We start from the raw sequence: 17022 nt of genomic DNA, 5'->3' as shown, positions 1-17022 counted from the left end.
GTCTCTGGGATGGAAGGTAGCATAGGATCTTTATGAGCTGCATAAAATCTTTTCCCTAGGCTGCCAAGGGTGCCTATCACCTTTGCAAATGAGTCCCTAAATGTCAGGATTGCTTTTCAGCTCAAACCATCAGCCATGGCTGTCTATTTTGTCATGAGATAGATAGCTTGCTTTGTGTATAAACTGCACCTCAAACCAAATGGAAAATAATAAACAACAATAACATTTCTGATGGAGACTGCCTTCCACAGAAGGGCTCAAAATGTCATGTAATAGCTACAAAGATAATGTCTCATGCATTATAAAAAAACCAAAAACACCAAAGGAGGAGCTTTTACTCTGCACTATATTTGTTCAGCCTAGGCAGAGGTGAAACTTCTGTCTCCTCATGTGCCAGCATGGATGCAGCAGCAGTGGCTCCGGCTGAAGACCCAAACAGTAACACCCTTCCTGGTGACACCATCTGCTGCTGGCTGAAGGTCTCAGCACAGCCCTTTTCCCACTGCAACCCTGGGAAAACAGCCCAAATGCCTGAGCACTGCTTCAGCCTCACTGGAAACATTTCTCTGGCATTCAGAGCAGCAAGGCAAAGAAACACTCATATTCCTTTCAGGGCTTGACAAGCTTCATTTCATAAAGGCCTTTTGCATTTGCCAGATTTACAGTATCTGCTCAGGAGCTGTTTATGCAGGCGCAGCTCAGTTCCTGAATACCTTCCAGGCAATGTGTTATCATGTACTCAGTTTGTGTAGCTTGCTTTTTACGCAGTTGGTATTCAGTACATTCACTGAGTACAGTCAAGCTGTCACACATCAAAGAAAGGGACAGAAAAAGCAAAGTAGTATGTGTCTTTTCAGAGTCCTTCCAGGCTAAACAGGCTGCCCACAGTAGCGCACAACAATGCTCAATGCCCAGTCTGGATTTGAAATACTTATCCATGTGCAATTACCACTGACCATGGCAAGGGCTGGCATTGTGTCACAGTGATACGATGACAGAAATACTGGGGCAATATTTGCCCAGAATTGGTACCCCTTCGTCATGTCATGCAAAACATTAGAAGAGTGTGGGCACCGAATGCGGAAACAGGTAGGATACAAATCAACTTCAACAGAAAGGAGAGGAAGTCAGTAAGAATAGAGGGGACTGCCCCAATAAGTAATGTTTTGTAGTCAGTGCTTGCTTTTTCATCTCCAACTAGGCTGTACTGGTTAACTGGACAGGTGAGTCAAGTGGATGATTTTAATCTGTGGAAAAGATAAAGAGAAAATAAAGTGACCCCTTAGAATAACTCAGTATAAAGCTGCTACTGAAGACCACTTAAAAACCAGGTCTCTAGTGACCTAATTATTTTCCATTCTTTTCCACTGTCATTATGTTAACTGACATACAGATGCTCATCCACAAACTTCTCAGCAATGTTCAAAGGCACTTATCGCCTATTTTTGCCTTTGAAAATCTCCCCCTAATAGATTTCTAGCAGTCCTTCATTCTCAGCATTTATCACATATCCAGTTATCCCTATCTTCTCCAGCTTTTCTGCTGATAAATGTTAGCTCTATATTTCAAAAAAATTAATAACCACGGGGACATATTTCAACTTAACAGAAGTTCAGGACTGTCTTGGTTTCCCACAGCAACCATCAGGAATCCTAATAGAAAATGGGTCAAATGAAAACATTATATGGCAAAATAGTAGGCAAAGTATCATAGTTTTATTTCTGGTAGGTTGCTGCACATTTGTTGAGATTGGATGTGTTTTACACACCAATTACTCTAAATTATTATAATAAAAAAAATCATGCTATAGGAACACTTAACCCATTTTGGAGAGAGCAAAATTAATGGGTCAAAGGAAAGCAGCACGTACTTTCAGTTCTACATGGCATTTTAGTGATGAATTTTCTAGAAAATGATGCACAAATATAAGTCTGTTTTTCCTGATTGGGGCATTGTCATAAAGGTTATAAATTTGACAGTTAAAACAATCTATGGTGAAGGTAACAACAAAATATTCATCTAGGAACAACAGGAATTGAATTTCACGCCAGCTTTCTTTAAACTGTCTTTGGTTAGTAACATGTGAATACCTGACAATTTTCTATTGCCTTTTTTGCTGCTATGTTATTTCATCATAGAATCATTTGGGAGCATCTATGGTACTCCGGAGAACAAAGGTATAGAAGAATACAGAGGGCAGATCAGACTTTTTAAGATCCTTATGGTCCATCACCAAAGACAATTTGTTCTCTGCAAAGGACATGCTAAATATCTTGGTGAATGATGCTAACTTTTGAGAAAGTGTGAAACAGAACAAACAGGATTTAAATAAATTGGGTACTCGGACAGAAAATAAATTAGGACTAAATTTAGAAATTTGGTTACTATATCAAGAGAAAATCCCAATTTTTCAATCGAGTAGATGAAGCTTGAGAAAATATACAGGTCTAAGATTGCCACCTCATTTTGAGTAGGAACTGATCACAGTCTATTGAATTCAATGAGGAGAATAATGTTCCTCTTGATAAGCTGGCAAACTGAATTTCAGAACACAGGTGCTATCTTTATAAACTCAGGAAAACAAAACTCTTCTCTCAGAATAGTATATTGCTTTGGTTTTCATCAAAACCCTTCTGATGGGAGAACACAACTAAATGCTCTCTATACAGTATCCATTTCTGATATGTTTAGCTTCTGCAATCACTGAACTGAACAGTCTGGCGAATTATAAAGAATGTTTAATTTTTTTTTTTTTTTTTTTGTCTTTTAGTGTGTGTGTTTTTTTTGTCTTTTAGTGTGTGTTTTTTTTGGGGGGTGGGGGGAGGGTTTTTTTTGTTTGCTTTTTAATGTGTTTGCTTGTTTTAGTTTTGCTTGTTTGTGGTTTGTTTTTTTTTATGGCTGGAAGGCATAATATTCAAATTTTTCGTTTTTAGTTACAAGCATTATGAAATAAAGCCAAAGATGACCTCTTTCTTGTGCTGCTTTTGTTCAAAATTGTTGCAGAAGAAATTTGGCATTGGAATTTTATATTTGTTTATTTTGATTTTGCTAAATACTTCCTCCATCTTTTCTACACTTTTCTGTCCTCTGATGACAAACTCTAGTTACTGTCTAAAGAACTTTTCTTCTTCCCCATTATCCAGATCCTGGCTTAAAACCTACTTCCTGCCAAGGTGGGAAAGCTTAAAAGCAGTCTGGACTGAGCGGTCCTCTCTTATGGCACTGAGTAACTTGTCCCACAGGTCACATCCCCCTCCATCACGAGGACCTGCTCAGCCACCATCCCAGCTCCATAGCAATACTGCTATAGGTGTGAGTGCAGGTGGCTGAAACCTCCAGCTTCTCAGAGATTCTCATCCAGACTCTCATATCGTACATCACAAATGGGAATCTTTGTTCTGATCCATGTCTTACAGGCATATGAACTTACATTGTCTATGCATAATTTAATATAAAGAGCATGGTATTGTGCTTTTATGAATAAACAGAAAAGAAATTAAGCATTGGATACCAGTTGTTGAGCTTATTGTCAGCTATTTTCAGAGAAAACTGTGATTAGAACTATGTATCAAGGGAACTTGCATAATAGAATTTACTTTATTTTGCATTATAACATAAATATCTATGTCCTATGACTCCAACCACAGTATTTTATATCAAAATAGCTGATGATGCAAGCCAGATTTTACTAGTGCTGAGACCTTGCTCTCTGATCTTTCTTCCATTCATTTGAGAAAAGAAATACAATTTCTTTCCAAATGTCTCCCCAAAAGCTTTTAAGAGATAAACACCCCCCCCCCCTTTATTCTAATGTAAACTTCAACCCATAAAGATTTGATACAAGAGTGTAAATCTTTCCCCTCCAGAAGTTATTTGCCACGCTTCTTCTTATCCTTTGGATGACTGCAGTAACTTTTATACTATGCTGTCATGAGTGTAATGTTAAGTGCTTCATTAATGATGATTTGTGCCATTGAAAAGTTTAAAATGGGCTGATCCTGGCAAGGGACTGATATTATTTATTTTTGTTCTTTGTATTAAACTCTGCAAAGAACATTTTAAGAGCAGTTTTGCGTCTACTTGGGAATACTATAAGCAGTACTTCACATGCCATTGCCTCAGAGACAGCATTAATCAGGAGAACAATAATAATGGCTGCATATATTGCTAATAAATAATTGCATTTATTTGTAACAAAAGGTATGCATTTCACTGTGTGAAAGGAAGGAGATAAGTAAAGAGATGCTTGTCTGCATTTGCAAATGATGATGATTCCAGAGATTTGCTGCTTGAGGGGTTAAGAAATAATAATTGGACCTCAAGGACCCAGGCCCTGCAGAGCATGGTATAGCAGTGCAGCAGAAAAGAAATATGTCTGGAAGCTAGGGTTTGCCCTGGGGGACAGGCTGGGGCTCCCAGGGAGACCTTGCTTCAAAAGAAAACCAGGGATCACACTTTACTTTGGAGGTGGGGAGGGACAGCAAAGAGCAAGACATGGGAGGGAATGCCTTGACACTCTAATATCCTGATGAATTTGGCTCCTGGCTTGGTACCTGGTCCTAGATTTGGATGTGTCCAGCTAGACAGTGGTGAAGCACAGGAACAGGTTGGCCAAGGAAGTTGTGAATGCTCCATCCCTGGCAGTGTTCAAGGCCAGGCAGGACAGAGCCTTGGGTGACATGGTTTAGTGTGAGGTGTCCCTGCCCATGGCAGGGTGTTAGAACGAGATGATCTTAAGGTCCTTTCCAACTCTGACTATTCTATGATTCCATGTTACTTGCTTGGAGAGTGAACTAAGGACAGACCTCATGCTAAAATAAAGGCAAGATAAAATAATCACAGTGGAAAATGTATGAAAACTGAAAGACTTTTTAAACATTTGGCTATCTATTTGAATATTAACTTTTTCTTTTTCTCCCTACAGTATATTATAAGAGGAAACAGAAGCTCATTTGCTAAGCAAAATTCTTTGTAATGAGACCAGCACAGGATGGTATAAAATGCATGTATTTTTGTTGCTTAATTACAATTTTTGCAAAATGTTGCAAAATCATGAAATTTTCTGGAAATGAATCTAGATAAAATATATATATATTTTTCTATTTGATATATAAATAGACATTTTACTACAGCTTAAATTTCACGTGACCTCATTTAAACACTAGGTACAGGGAATGTGAAATGGCAAGAAATTTCATTTGTGTGTTTTAGTTCACTCTGACTGTATTTCTCTATGCAGACTGGGGCTTAAGTATGTACATTAGAAAACTGTGGAGAATTACTTTTGAAGATTCGAGACTCTTGTCTGTGAACTTAAAGATGGCTGCTGAAAGCCAAGAATGCGAACAAGCTTCCTTTCACAGTCAGAAAGAAAAAAAACAGGTTAAAAGTGCAGTGCCCCCAAAATCAATTTTAGGAGCAGTATTAAATAACTTTGCAGGAAAAGGAAAGAAAGGTCAAACATAGTATTAAAAGGCTTTGAATTAAATACCCTACAGAAATGAAATTGTTGATAAAGACTCTTGCAATCCCTTCACAATTAGTGTTTCTTGGAACTTCGAAGAGACCAGATTGCCTGTGCAATATAAAATGTCACTGGAAAAATATTTATTTAATCAGCATGGATTAAAATATATGAATCTTTGCCTGGCTCAGCTCAGTTGCAATAATTTTCCAGCACGCATCTGCAGTAGTCAGACACCAGCCTAGCTGGGCCTGTGGTTCTTAGTTCAGTCATTCATTGGTTCCCCTGTACTGGAAAATCCAGCTATCTGTTTTATTGAGTGAAGTTCTACAGAAATTACAGTTCCCACAGAACAGAAATAACACAAAGCTAATTTAAGGGGTCCTCACCAATTTCAGTGGCCAGACTGCTATTTATTCCAGCATGACTGGAAAAAAAACACACAAATGGAATAACCACAGAGGAATTATTTACTACATATTGTGTTTAGTTTTACACTTGTTCAACAAGCATAATTCAATCTAGTGGTAGAGTAACAGAGCAAACAAGCTGGTACTTGGTGCAGAGGGAGGAAGTGACCTCGGCAGGAGAGGAGTCTGGAGGAGGCAAGAAGGAGGGAAGTCCAGCTGGAAGACCATACCAGTGCTGATGCCCATGAAAGAGATAGATAAAAACTGGGATCTCTCACAGCTACCGAACATCTTCTGACAAGAAATAGATTAACTTCTAACTCTCTTTGCAGGACGCAGCAACCTTGACATGGTGCTAGTCTGTGGAATGGCATGAAAGGCAATAAAAAAAAAAAAGGAATGCGTTCACTCTAATTGTCAGGGAAATAAATTAACAAAAATACAGCAAAGAAATGTTTGTGAACTAAAGCTTCTCAGAGTACCATAAGAGTTATCCAGGAAGTGCTGTTTCCAACAAATCCAATTAATCTGAAGTTTTGGTCTTTATATCCAGAATTATGATGACCTCATATCAGCAACAATTTGCCAGCAGTGGCAGAACCAATACTCAGAAAGTCCCAAAACATTTAAAGCAACACAGATGTCATATGCCTATTCCCAGTTAGCAGTATTAACAAGCTCAAAGATCACTTTAAAATTTTTATAAAGCCTATATACATCCCTTTGACTTTTGAATAATGAAACTGCCTTGTGGATTCATTTTACACTCCCATTTTCTCCACTTAGGAGTAGCAGTTTCAGAGTCTTATTTCCATTACAGATGCTGTTGGTGCATAAAAGGAGAGTGCCTGTGGAGAAAGCTCTGGATTAGATGTGCTCCCTATGGAGTGCTCAAAAACTATTTTGGATAAAACATGCTATTTGAGGTATTTTTCCTTCGTAAGGAATCTTATGCAAAACTGTGCTGCAGTTTGGTCACAGTGTATGAAGTGTGCAGTGCCCAACACTTGGTGTTTCTTAGGAAAAGCTACAGAAGTGCTGGGCAAAGGCCCAGGCACAGAGTGTGTCTTCCACTCAGGAAACTGTACAATCACAGATTATCACTTTGAAAAATGGCTAAAATAAATACCCAGTTTGTGTAAAGTATCTGAGGAGAAAAATACATGGGGAAAACAGGATGCATGTCCCGAAGGAGGGAAACATTTCAGGGGGAGTTAATGCCTCATCACCTTAGTCACCAGAGACTCAACTATAAGAAATTAACCCTTTGGAAACCAATTGTCATTGGATTCAGTCCTCATGGCACTAGAATCTGAATAAAACTTCCTGACGTTTATGTGTCAAATGATGTTTTGAGATTAAAGGGATCTCTCCCCGTTTCTCACTCTCCCTCCCTGCACCACAGGTAAATACTCTGAAAATTAAAGAAAATGTTTAATCTCAAATGCAATCTTCCTTACTTTAGGAAGAACACTGAAAAATATTTCTTTAGAGTCACCCAAAATCCATTTTGTTTCCAATATTTATTTCTTCAACATGATTTAAAGGATTTTATTTTAAGAGTTTCAACAAGAAACTGGAGTCCCACCTGCTTTGTCAGGGCTACTGCAGTACAGCATGAGTGATAAAACTAGTCTTTTGTCTGTACTATCAGTAAACAAATACACATTTCCTCCCATGACACAAGATCAGAACTGTTCCTTCTTTCCAAATCCTATCATCCAGAAAATGCGGGGAGCACAGCATTACTTCATGTGCAGCCTTCAATTCTGGGCAAAACTAGGGATGGTTATAGCTGTTCTGCTCTATCTGCCTCCTGTTGTCTGGTGGAGAAGGTGGTGTGCTTCAAAACTGCTGCGTGACCAGAGAAATAAAGAGGCTGAAGGAAGACAGAAAACCCTGCCTTTAACTTTGATATGAAAAAGAGAAGGAAAAGAAGAAATAGTGTTGGAGATGTGCTGTTTTATGTCTCTTCAAAGGCTAGTAATAGAAATAAGGAGGCATTTTAATTCCTGTATTTTTTGCAGATAGCACATCGTAGAATCATAGAATAGTTAGGGTTGGAAAGGACCTTAAGATCATCTAGTTCCAACCCCCCTGCCATGGGCAGGGACACCTCACACTAAATCATGTCACCCAAGGCTTCGTCCAGCCTGGCCTTGAACACTGCCAGGGATGGAGCATTCGCAACCTCCCTGGGCAACCCATTCCAGTGCCTCACCACCCTTACAGTAAAGAATTTCCTCCTTACATCCAATCTAAACTTCCCCTGTTTAAGTTTTAACCCATTACCCCTCGTCCTGTCACTACAGTCCCTAAGGAAGAGTCCCTCCACAGCACCCCTATAGGCCCCCTTCAGATACTGGAAGGCTGCTATGAGGTCTCCTCACAACCTTCTCTTCTCCAGGCTGAACAGCCCCAACTTCCTCAGCCTGTCTTCATATGGGAGGTGCTCCAGTACCCCTAATAATCCTCATGGCCCTCCTCTGGACTTGTTCCAACAGTTCCGTGTCCTTTTTATGTTGAGGACACCAGAACTGCACACAATACTCCAGATGAGGTCTCACAAGAGCAGAGCAGAGGGTCAGGATCACCTCCTTTCACCTGCTGGTCACTCTCCTTTTGATGCAGCCCAGGATACGGTTGGCTTTCTGGGCTGCAAGCGCACACTGAAGCCGGCTCATGTTCATTTTCTCATCGACCAGCACCCCCAAATCCTTCTCTACAGGGCTGCTCTGAATCTCTTCTCTGCCCAACCTGTAGCTGTGCCTGGGATTGCTCTGACCCAGGTGTAGGACCTTGCACTTGTTATGGTTAAACTTCATAAGTCTGGCATCAGCCCACCCCACAAGCCTTCTACAGGTAGACATAAGGGTGCTCTGAAAATGCTCTTGGTAGTCTGGGAACTGTGTGGCTACAGTAGGTCCACCAGAGTCCTTAAAGGTATAAGCCTGCCTGCTTATACAGTGTCACTGCTACACTGATGGGTCAAGAAGATGACAGATGCTACAGCTCATGACAAAACATGTGCAAAGTAATAACATCCATATCTGCAATACTGTGCCCTTTGTCATCTTCATGCAGGCATCATTATATATCTTTAAAGTAATGAGGGTTTTTTGTCCTTATCAACAATGAGAATGTTACTCCAGGGTCTCATTGCTTTGGAAAAGTGAGAGGAAAGCAAGCAGCAAATAGGTAAAGCAGAAAAAAATGGAAGTAATCACAAAAACAAAGAGGGTGAGGAAATGTCACCTTCCACCTGAGAGGAAGAACTTGAAACTGAGAAAGGAACAAAAGTATGAGATAGAACTAAGGGTGGGCAAGTAGGTGTTTCCCCATACAAGGAAATAATGTGGGAGGTGACCTGTATCTCACAGAGTTGCTTAGAAGGCACAAGGCAACTAAGGAACAAAAAGCAGTGTGCTGTAATGTGGCCTAAATGGGTATCCTTTTCTTTTGTTGTTTTTTGGTGTGTGTAAGAAAAGGTATTTCTGACTTTTTATTTCATAATCAGGGAATGTCATGGTTCCCCAGAAAATCCATGCACTATGAATTTGCCAAGATCAGTGACAATTTTGATAGATGGAATGAAAGCTTTTCGGTCACACACTGAAGAAGAGAAGGAAATTTACCAAAGGAATTTTTCTTCCAACTTTTTTACTTAGTCAACATAAATTCAGAGTTTTGTGGCATTTTGAATAAAAAAGCCACATACTGTATGAATCAAACTCATGTTTTCTTTCAGACACGGAGGGCTTTTCTTATGAAAAATAGCTGTATGTGTGAAGCCTGCATACTTTTCCATACTTAGACTACAGAAATGCAGGAAGCCATATAGATATAGTATATCAACATGCCACACTCTTGAAATGACTATGTGTCTACTTTAGTATTTTAGTTAGAACCAGTATTGTATTTTTGTCTCTGCTTACTGCACCTCACATCATAGAATTGTCTTAGAGGATGCAAGCTGGTTTCCTTGATGAAAGTGAATTAGATACTGTCCTGGTGTCTGCGTAAGGCACTTCAGTTGCTGATAAGCAATTAATCCAAAAAGACAGGTAAAGCTAGTCTGGCATAGCCCCCTCAAAATGCTTACGGTATATATGACAGGTGCTCAGCATCAACTGCTTCCATCAGGAGATCAACTTCCATTGGTTTGCATTACTTCCTAATGTAGACATAGCTTAAAAGCACTGGCACTCAAGGGAACTAGTGCTCAAGGGAACATCTAACCTAGGGGCCTAAATTGCATTTCCCAATCCCCAGCTCTAGATGCCTACCCTGGTCCTATTTGTTCTGTGTGCCACGATGTGTGAGACCTCAGTTTGAAATGTTGTGGGGATATCTGGTCCCACAGCCAGAGGCTGAAGTGTGGTATACCTCAACTGGTACACGGCTTGGAAAAACTGAGGAATAAAGATGGTTGTCTGTATTATGCTAATAGAGACCACATGTCCAGAAAAGTAGCCACAGCTGATGAGAAATAATGCTGCTATGCTGAGCTGGAGACATAGAGGATGAGTCATTTGGGGCCAGAAGTTTTGTCTTTATGTAATAAAGAAATTTATCCTAAGAGTCCAACATGTCATTCTGCATGGTTTCTGTTTGACAAGTGTAAAGCTCTGTGCCTGCTGCTTTTCAGAAGTCACAGCTGCCTTAGATGGATAGAATATCTTTGCTGGAGATACATTAAACATTTGCATAAAATCTGCTTTAAATTCAAATTAAACAGATAATGCATGGGAAGCCAAATGTTACTAGCAATGTGTACAAGAATGTTGTACCTTCTACAAGACAATTGTTAAAATAAGGAAAAACACAACAGAGAATACAGGAAAGGCCCCAGTTTATTCTTTGTATTTTTTTTAATTAATTATTAAAAAAAAAAAAATCTTCCTTCTCAGGTGCAAGGCCTCATTTAAAGGCCTTTGTTTCTGATGAAAAGAAACCACCTTAAAAAACCACGTAGTATATGATCGTAGTAGACAGACAGCTTTGTTAAATGTTTTTCCCCTTCAGAGATTTAACAGGATTTTTAGACTGCATGTCTGAGCAATATAGCACATACTGAAAGCAATTTCATTCTGGACACAGGAAAAGAAGTAGGAAAACGTATCATTTATATAGACATACATGTGTACTCCTATGTGCTGCCAAATAATCTAAAGCACCTGACATTTGCCATGCCGGTGTGCATACAGCTACAGAAGCATCAGTATCTATATCATTTTTCCCATCTATATTTCTTTCTATGAATGATAAATAATTAGTGGTGTAGCTATAAAGCTTATGTATTTCTAGCCAATGACACCTTCAAGGTCCCTTCTGCCGCCTGCTGCTTGACCTTCATTTAAAAGCACACAGAATGGAAACCTTGAAACCAAGATCAGGAGGATTCATTCTGTCAGAAAAAAGATGCAGCACAATGGAGAAAAATACCCATTTAATTTTCATCTCTTTTTTTTAAACAGCTTGACTGTTATCAGTTCTTAAAAATAAATCCTAAAGTACAGACTGTCCTTCACAGAAGTAGCATTCATTTTAATACTCCAATTAAATGTGGATTGGATAACATTGTAAATACAATAACTATAGCAATGTCTACATTATTTCTCCCTTTAGACACGGAAGCAGGAGAACACCTGCGGAAATAACATAACGAAGGACTATGGCCTTAAGATGAGCCTTCGGAATGAAATATTCCTTACTTCATAAAAATACAATAAGAAACATTTTATTTCATAATATTTGGATGGAGAGGTTATGAGGCTGCAGTTTAGACAGATGATAGTGAGATGATTAAGGATACTGCTTAAAAATACTGCTTTTGTCTTAAATTACTTTTCAATGTTATATTCTGCCTCAAGCCAGCTAGTCTTAGGTGGGACTTAAAAGGCCTCTTGTTTTCTGAAAGAGAATGAGAACAATATCATGGCAAAGCGGGGAACAGAATTTGAGCTCATGTCACATAACACCAGTGTGGGTCCATATGAAATGGACAAAACCATGCCTGGTGCTCCAGCTGCACTTCTCCTTGGAAAATGATCACTGAATAGAAGTCTGTCTCAGGTCTTCCCATTAAGATGGCTGCTTGCCTTTATCGGAAAGAAAATATAACCCTTTGCTGATACAGGTTGTCAGTGTCATAAAGATGAAAGTGGTGCTTAAATAATAAAAAGAGGGAGATCACTTGTACAAACCTGAATGTATTGCTTAAGCTGCTCTTGACCAAAGAAGGAACATCTTAATACTGCTAGAGCACAGGAACAAAGAATATAGGACAATGTTAATGAGGCTATCCCGGAAAGCAGCAATACTTAGAAGAATGAACTTAGAATAATGGTGAAAAGGGCTAGCGTTATATTTTGGTGTACATACTAAAAGAGTAAAAAAAAAGATACTTATAATAAATAGCATTTTTAGGAACAATACTGGAAGACAGTGTACATATCCAAAGTCTATTCTTCATGGGAGTATGTGGAGGTGGTTTGTAAAGACAGGAAGGTCTTGAAGACCTTTCTAATTATTTGGGTAATTTAACAAATCATAATGTGAGCATCTGATTTTTGGAGGCACAAGAAAATTAAGTGCATTCTGCAAACAGTTGAAGACTCAATACGGCAATAATTATTGATGTTACTTTGACAAAGCAAATGATGGCTAACAAATTGAAAAAGCAGGTGGAACTGATAGCTATGACAATTTAATCTTTCTTTCTGTCATGCCACAAGTAATTTCTGCAACAGAAAGGACTTTTCCTTCCTTTTACGTGGGTAAGCATTGTAGTATCTGGTAACGCATGATTCAGCCTTTCTCAGCCTATGGAAATATAACTTTTCAGAAATTTTACATACGCAGATGTTAAAGAATTTCTGAACATGTTCCCGTCTGTGAATTACACAGAAGAAGCAGAGAAGCTTCCAGAAGTTTCTTCATCGCACATTAAAATATCACACCATTCTCTTTTCTGTAAGGGACATCTTTATGGACCTCAAATTACCAGTGTAGTCTCCTTCCAAAACCTTTCTCATTTCCTCCATTTATCCAATTCAATGCTAGTCTGATGACAGTCTTTAGCCCTATAATTCAGTCCAATACTTGCAAATGCAAGAATTGCCTGGACTTTCATGGTTCCTTCTGGTGCTTACAGGCATCATGATGTCATGGCTGGTCTCCTAGTTCAGCACAGAAAAAAATCTTTACTTTTATTAGGGAAAAAGTATTTGCCTTTTATTAGGAGAACAGAAACTTTAATTCTTCATATTGTTAGGGATCACTGTCTTCAGGTATAACCAGAGTGTCTTTGTCATACTTATTTTAGTAAGCCATTTTTAATCTTTGTTTCTAATCTTGCACACACATACACAAGATACATTTGCACCCATACCTGGATATTTCTGAAGCTCAAAAAAATTTGATTGTAAAGCTAAGTAGAATTTAGGAAAGAATGTGCTTAATTTATTCTAGGAATATGGTTATGTCTAGTTGAATTGGAGGCTTGTCTTTTTGTTAGTATACAAAGCCTTTTTCTTTATTTCTGTTTTCTTTACAAATTGAACATTTCTGTGGGAAAAAGTTCAGATAATAGTGAAAGCTTTAAGCACAAAATGCTGATAACAACAAGAACAATGAGAAGAGAAGCAAGACAGATTAGACATTAATGACACTGGAAAAAAGGCAGAAAAAAAATCCTGAAAATCTGCACACAGGCCTGGGAGCATGTTATTGAATCTGTATTTAATGTAATTTTATCCATTGCACCTAACTACAATTGTGAACACAGGCAGAGACAGAGAATGTTTCTATGAATTGATATGCTTATTGTTTCTCTGTTCTATTTCTTTTTATTGTTAACCACTTTAAATTAACTTAGTTAAGACCATTTTTTTCTATAAAAACATAAATGTCCTATAGCATGTTTTTGAAGGCAAAATAAGCTCCTAACCAGAGAGATGAGTAAGACGAGCCTCAGGTCTTTTCATCAAAGCATCCTAAGAAATGGTGCATTGCAGAATTTAGCTAAGATAGTGCAGCTAAAGGGAAAGTCAAGTGATCACAGGAAGAAGAGAACACAGATCAACATTTTTAATAAACTAGATTTCTAAATTATTGTGTAGGATTCACAGCTCACAGTTTTGGGAAAACGTTAAAGTAAGAGACCTTGTTATGCAAGAACAAAAAAGTCTCGGGGAATTCATTGCTGTTTAAAAATCCTCTGACCAGTTTTCCTACATTAAGTTGTTGGATCAAAGCCTGGGGACCAGCCTCCTCACCAGTGGTTATTGGCATGCTGGTTAGGTTACGTCATTACTTCTGCTTCTACTGAAGCACTATAAATTAGCTAGTACGTGATGCATTTCATACTTTAAAACAATGAAATCAGGTATAATTTTTATTTATTTTTTTTTTACATGAATTGGCCTTCACAGGCTTGTGCATTTGGCAAAACCTTTGTTTTATATTTTGGGTTTAGAGTGCTTCTTTAAGCTGCTTAATCATAAGTAGAAATTTCCACTTTGGAAGCTGCTTATGTTGTTTTTGAAGAACTATTCATGAACAGGGCAGGTGTCAACTTCTTGTCTCTTGAAGTGGTGTATCGCAGGGAGTCTGTTTCAGGTTTGAATTAACCTGCAGCTCTTGTAGGCAAACACAAAGCACAACTCTATAAATAAAGAAAATTCTATAAATAAAGAGAAAGAGACCAACCATTTATGCACTCAAAAATGTATACTGATCACTGAGAAATAAGAAATGGACTTCAGAATACTCAAATACACAGGTGACACTGTCTTAATTATGTTCCTGTATCAATTTAGAGCTTAGAACATTCTCAAAAAGTGTGATGCAGAAGGAAAAACCCAATACCTCTAATTTTCTAAATAACAGCTGACAGTTTCATTTTACTGACATCTTCTAGATTATAATTTGGTATAGTTTGCTTATTCTTTTTTAAGGACCGTCTATAAACAGTTCTACATTATGGTGAAACAAGGTAAGACTTTATCTTTGGCTTTCTTCCAGATCTTAAGCCAGAGGTTGAGTTTTTTGTAATATGCATGATTTATCATTAAATAGATGTATTAAAACTACTGTTTAGACATTAATTAATATTAACTTTGCTTCCAAAATAATACAGTTTATGTAATACCTGAGCATACAGAACAGGGGATGAGGCTCATGCTTATCACCTGAGTTAAAGCCATTCAGTAAGTTAGTTAGACTTCAAGCATTTAGAAATTTTTTAAGAAATTAACTACTCAAATCCCTACTTCCCAGTCAATACGTATATAGGGACCTCGCCACACCTCTTTACTGATAGTGCATCTATGTTGAAATTGTAACAGCAGCTGCATTAGAAACTGCATGGAGGCTGGCTGAAAGCTACCAAGCAGGCTTATTGCTAAGAAGAGTCCCCTTCCCTCTTCCTCTCTGGCTGTCTCATGCTGACATCTCTGCTGGTCCCTGTCAGGCAGCTTTTGAGACTCCAACATGTGGGTTGTACTGTGGAGCCCTTACACTGCTGAAGAGCTTTATTGGTTGCATCCTCTGTAAGCCTTACAACTCTGTAAGACATGTCTTTGGACATCCCTGGCCATGAAACGATACCAATTCCGTGTCCAAAGCTGCTGTGAATAACATCCTGAGACAGAGTCAGCAATACAGAGCTTCCAAGACCTCAGGCAGCTGTCTCAATGCATACCTCCAACCAGGTAATAAAATGACCTGAGATCTGAGAATCCATAGTTAACCATATCATTACATTTGTTCTATATTTATACAATCATCATAAGTCACTTTGGGCAGTCTATTTTCAGGAGATGACTGCCTTGTTTCTCTGACTGAAATCTCTGTTCCTTAAGCCTTGTGACTCATAATGCACCTTTAGTCGTATTTTAACCTTCAGCACTGTACATTCTGTCACATCTTATTGCTTAATACATGCTCTTGAGCACAGCAACATCGCAACACCAGATAAACCTCAGGGATTTTGATACGAAAAGCAAGTTCACTTGCCTGGTTTTTAATGAGAGCTCCCTTTAATTTGAATGCTTAGTATGAATGTTCCCCTTTAATATGAATGTTGCATGCACGCCCTTGACATACTTGCTAGATAATAATAACAATAATGTCTGTATACACAAAACAGGGTATTTTTTTCCATATTAAAAACCATGCTGGTTGACTGGATTTCATCTCATTAGATCTAGCAATTCTTCTTTCAAAGTCAATTGAGCTACAAAGCACAATAGATTCAGGAATGTTTCAGGAATGACTTTAATCTCTTTAACATTCAGAGACACTTACCTTATCGTCTATGCATTTTATATGGAATCTATATATAAAGATAGATTATGGTGAAATAATGGTAACTGTGAGAAGGTAAAGAAGCCCTGAAACGTAGTCGGCATTTCAGATGTGTCAATATCTTATTCTATGGCTTTGCGAATCATATAGCTTTACAAAGACGTGTTCTATGGCAATCAAAAGTCCTATGCTATTTCAAAAAAGAGAAAATATTGAGAATTATCATATGGAGTTGCTATTTCTCACCAGTAAATAATCACATTAATAAAAAGATAATAAGAATTTACATTATATAATTTTTACAAGCATTTTTTTTTTACCCCATTTGTCTTTTGGTTGGTTTCACCCTTTGAAAGGAACGTACTAGTTTTCAGAAGGCTATAAAATCCCAGGACCACTATTGAGACTCTGTCGCGTACAGGAAATAAAGACTTCAGTGCTCCATTATTTGTCAAGATTTCCCTTTTCTTTCCCTGTTCTCTGGCATGTGAGGAACTGTGATTTTCATTACCAGCAGGCCAGGATGTCTCTCTGGCCAGGATGCAGAGATGATCCATTCACAGCATTTTCTTGAAGATCTTGTTTTCCCGTGTAGCTTGATCTATCTTTTAATTCGTGACCAACCCAGTGCTGTCATGGAGCTTTTGACTCCCACTAGCATTTTCTTGCCAGTGACTGCTGCTCACTGTCCTTGAAGAGTCCTGCCCATCACTGCTCATTCCCCTTCCTGCACAGCTTTGCGATGGATGCATCTAAATTCTTCTGACCTCCCATTTGACTCTCATGTGGCCACCAAGCTGGTTTTTCACACCAACCAACTTAACCATGTAACATGGC

The 17022-nt window shown here is 38.4% G+C and overlaps 1 long non-coding RNA gene across 1 annotated transcript in view; it reads right to left on the bottom strand.

Annotated features, from left to right (window-relative positions):
* LOC134158303 (uncharacterized) overlaps nt 1-17022 on the bottom strand; it is a 120689-nt gene that overhangs the window by 36130 nt on the left and 67537 nt on the right. The window lies entirely within an intron of this gene.

This window comes from Pezoporus occidentalis, unplaced genomic scaffold, assembly GCF_034315485.1.
Source record: "Pezoporus occidentalis ecotype Australia unplaced genomic scaffold, CSIRO_AGI_Poc_V1 ctg129, whole genome shotgun sequence".
NCBI classification, from domain to species: Eukaryota; Metazoa; Chordata; class Aves; order Psittaciformes; family Psittacidae; genus Pezoporus; species Pezoporus occidentalis.
This window is presented reverse-complemented; position numbering and strand designations above follow the sequence as displayed.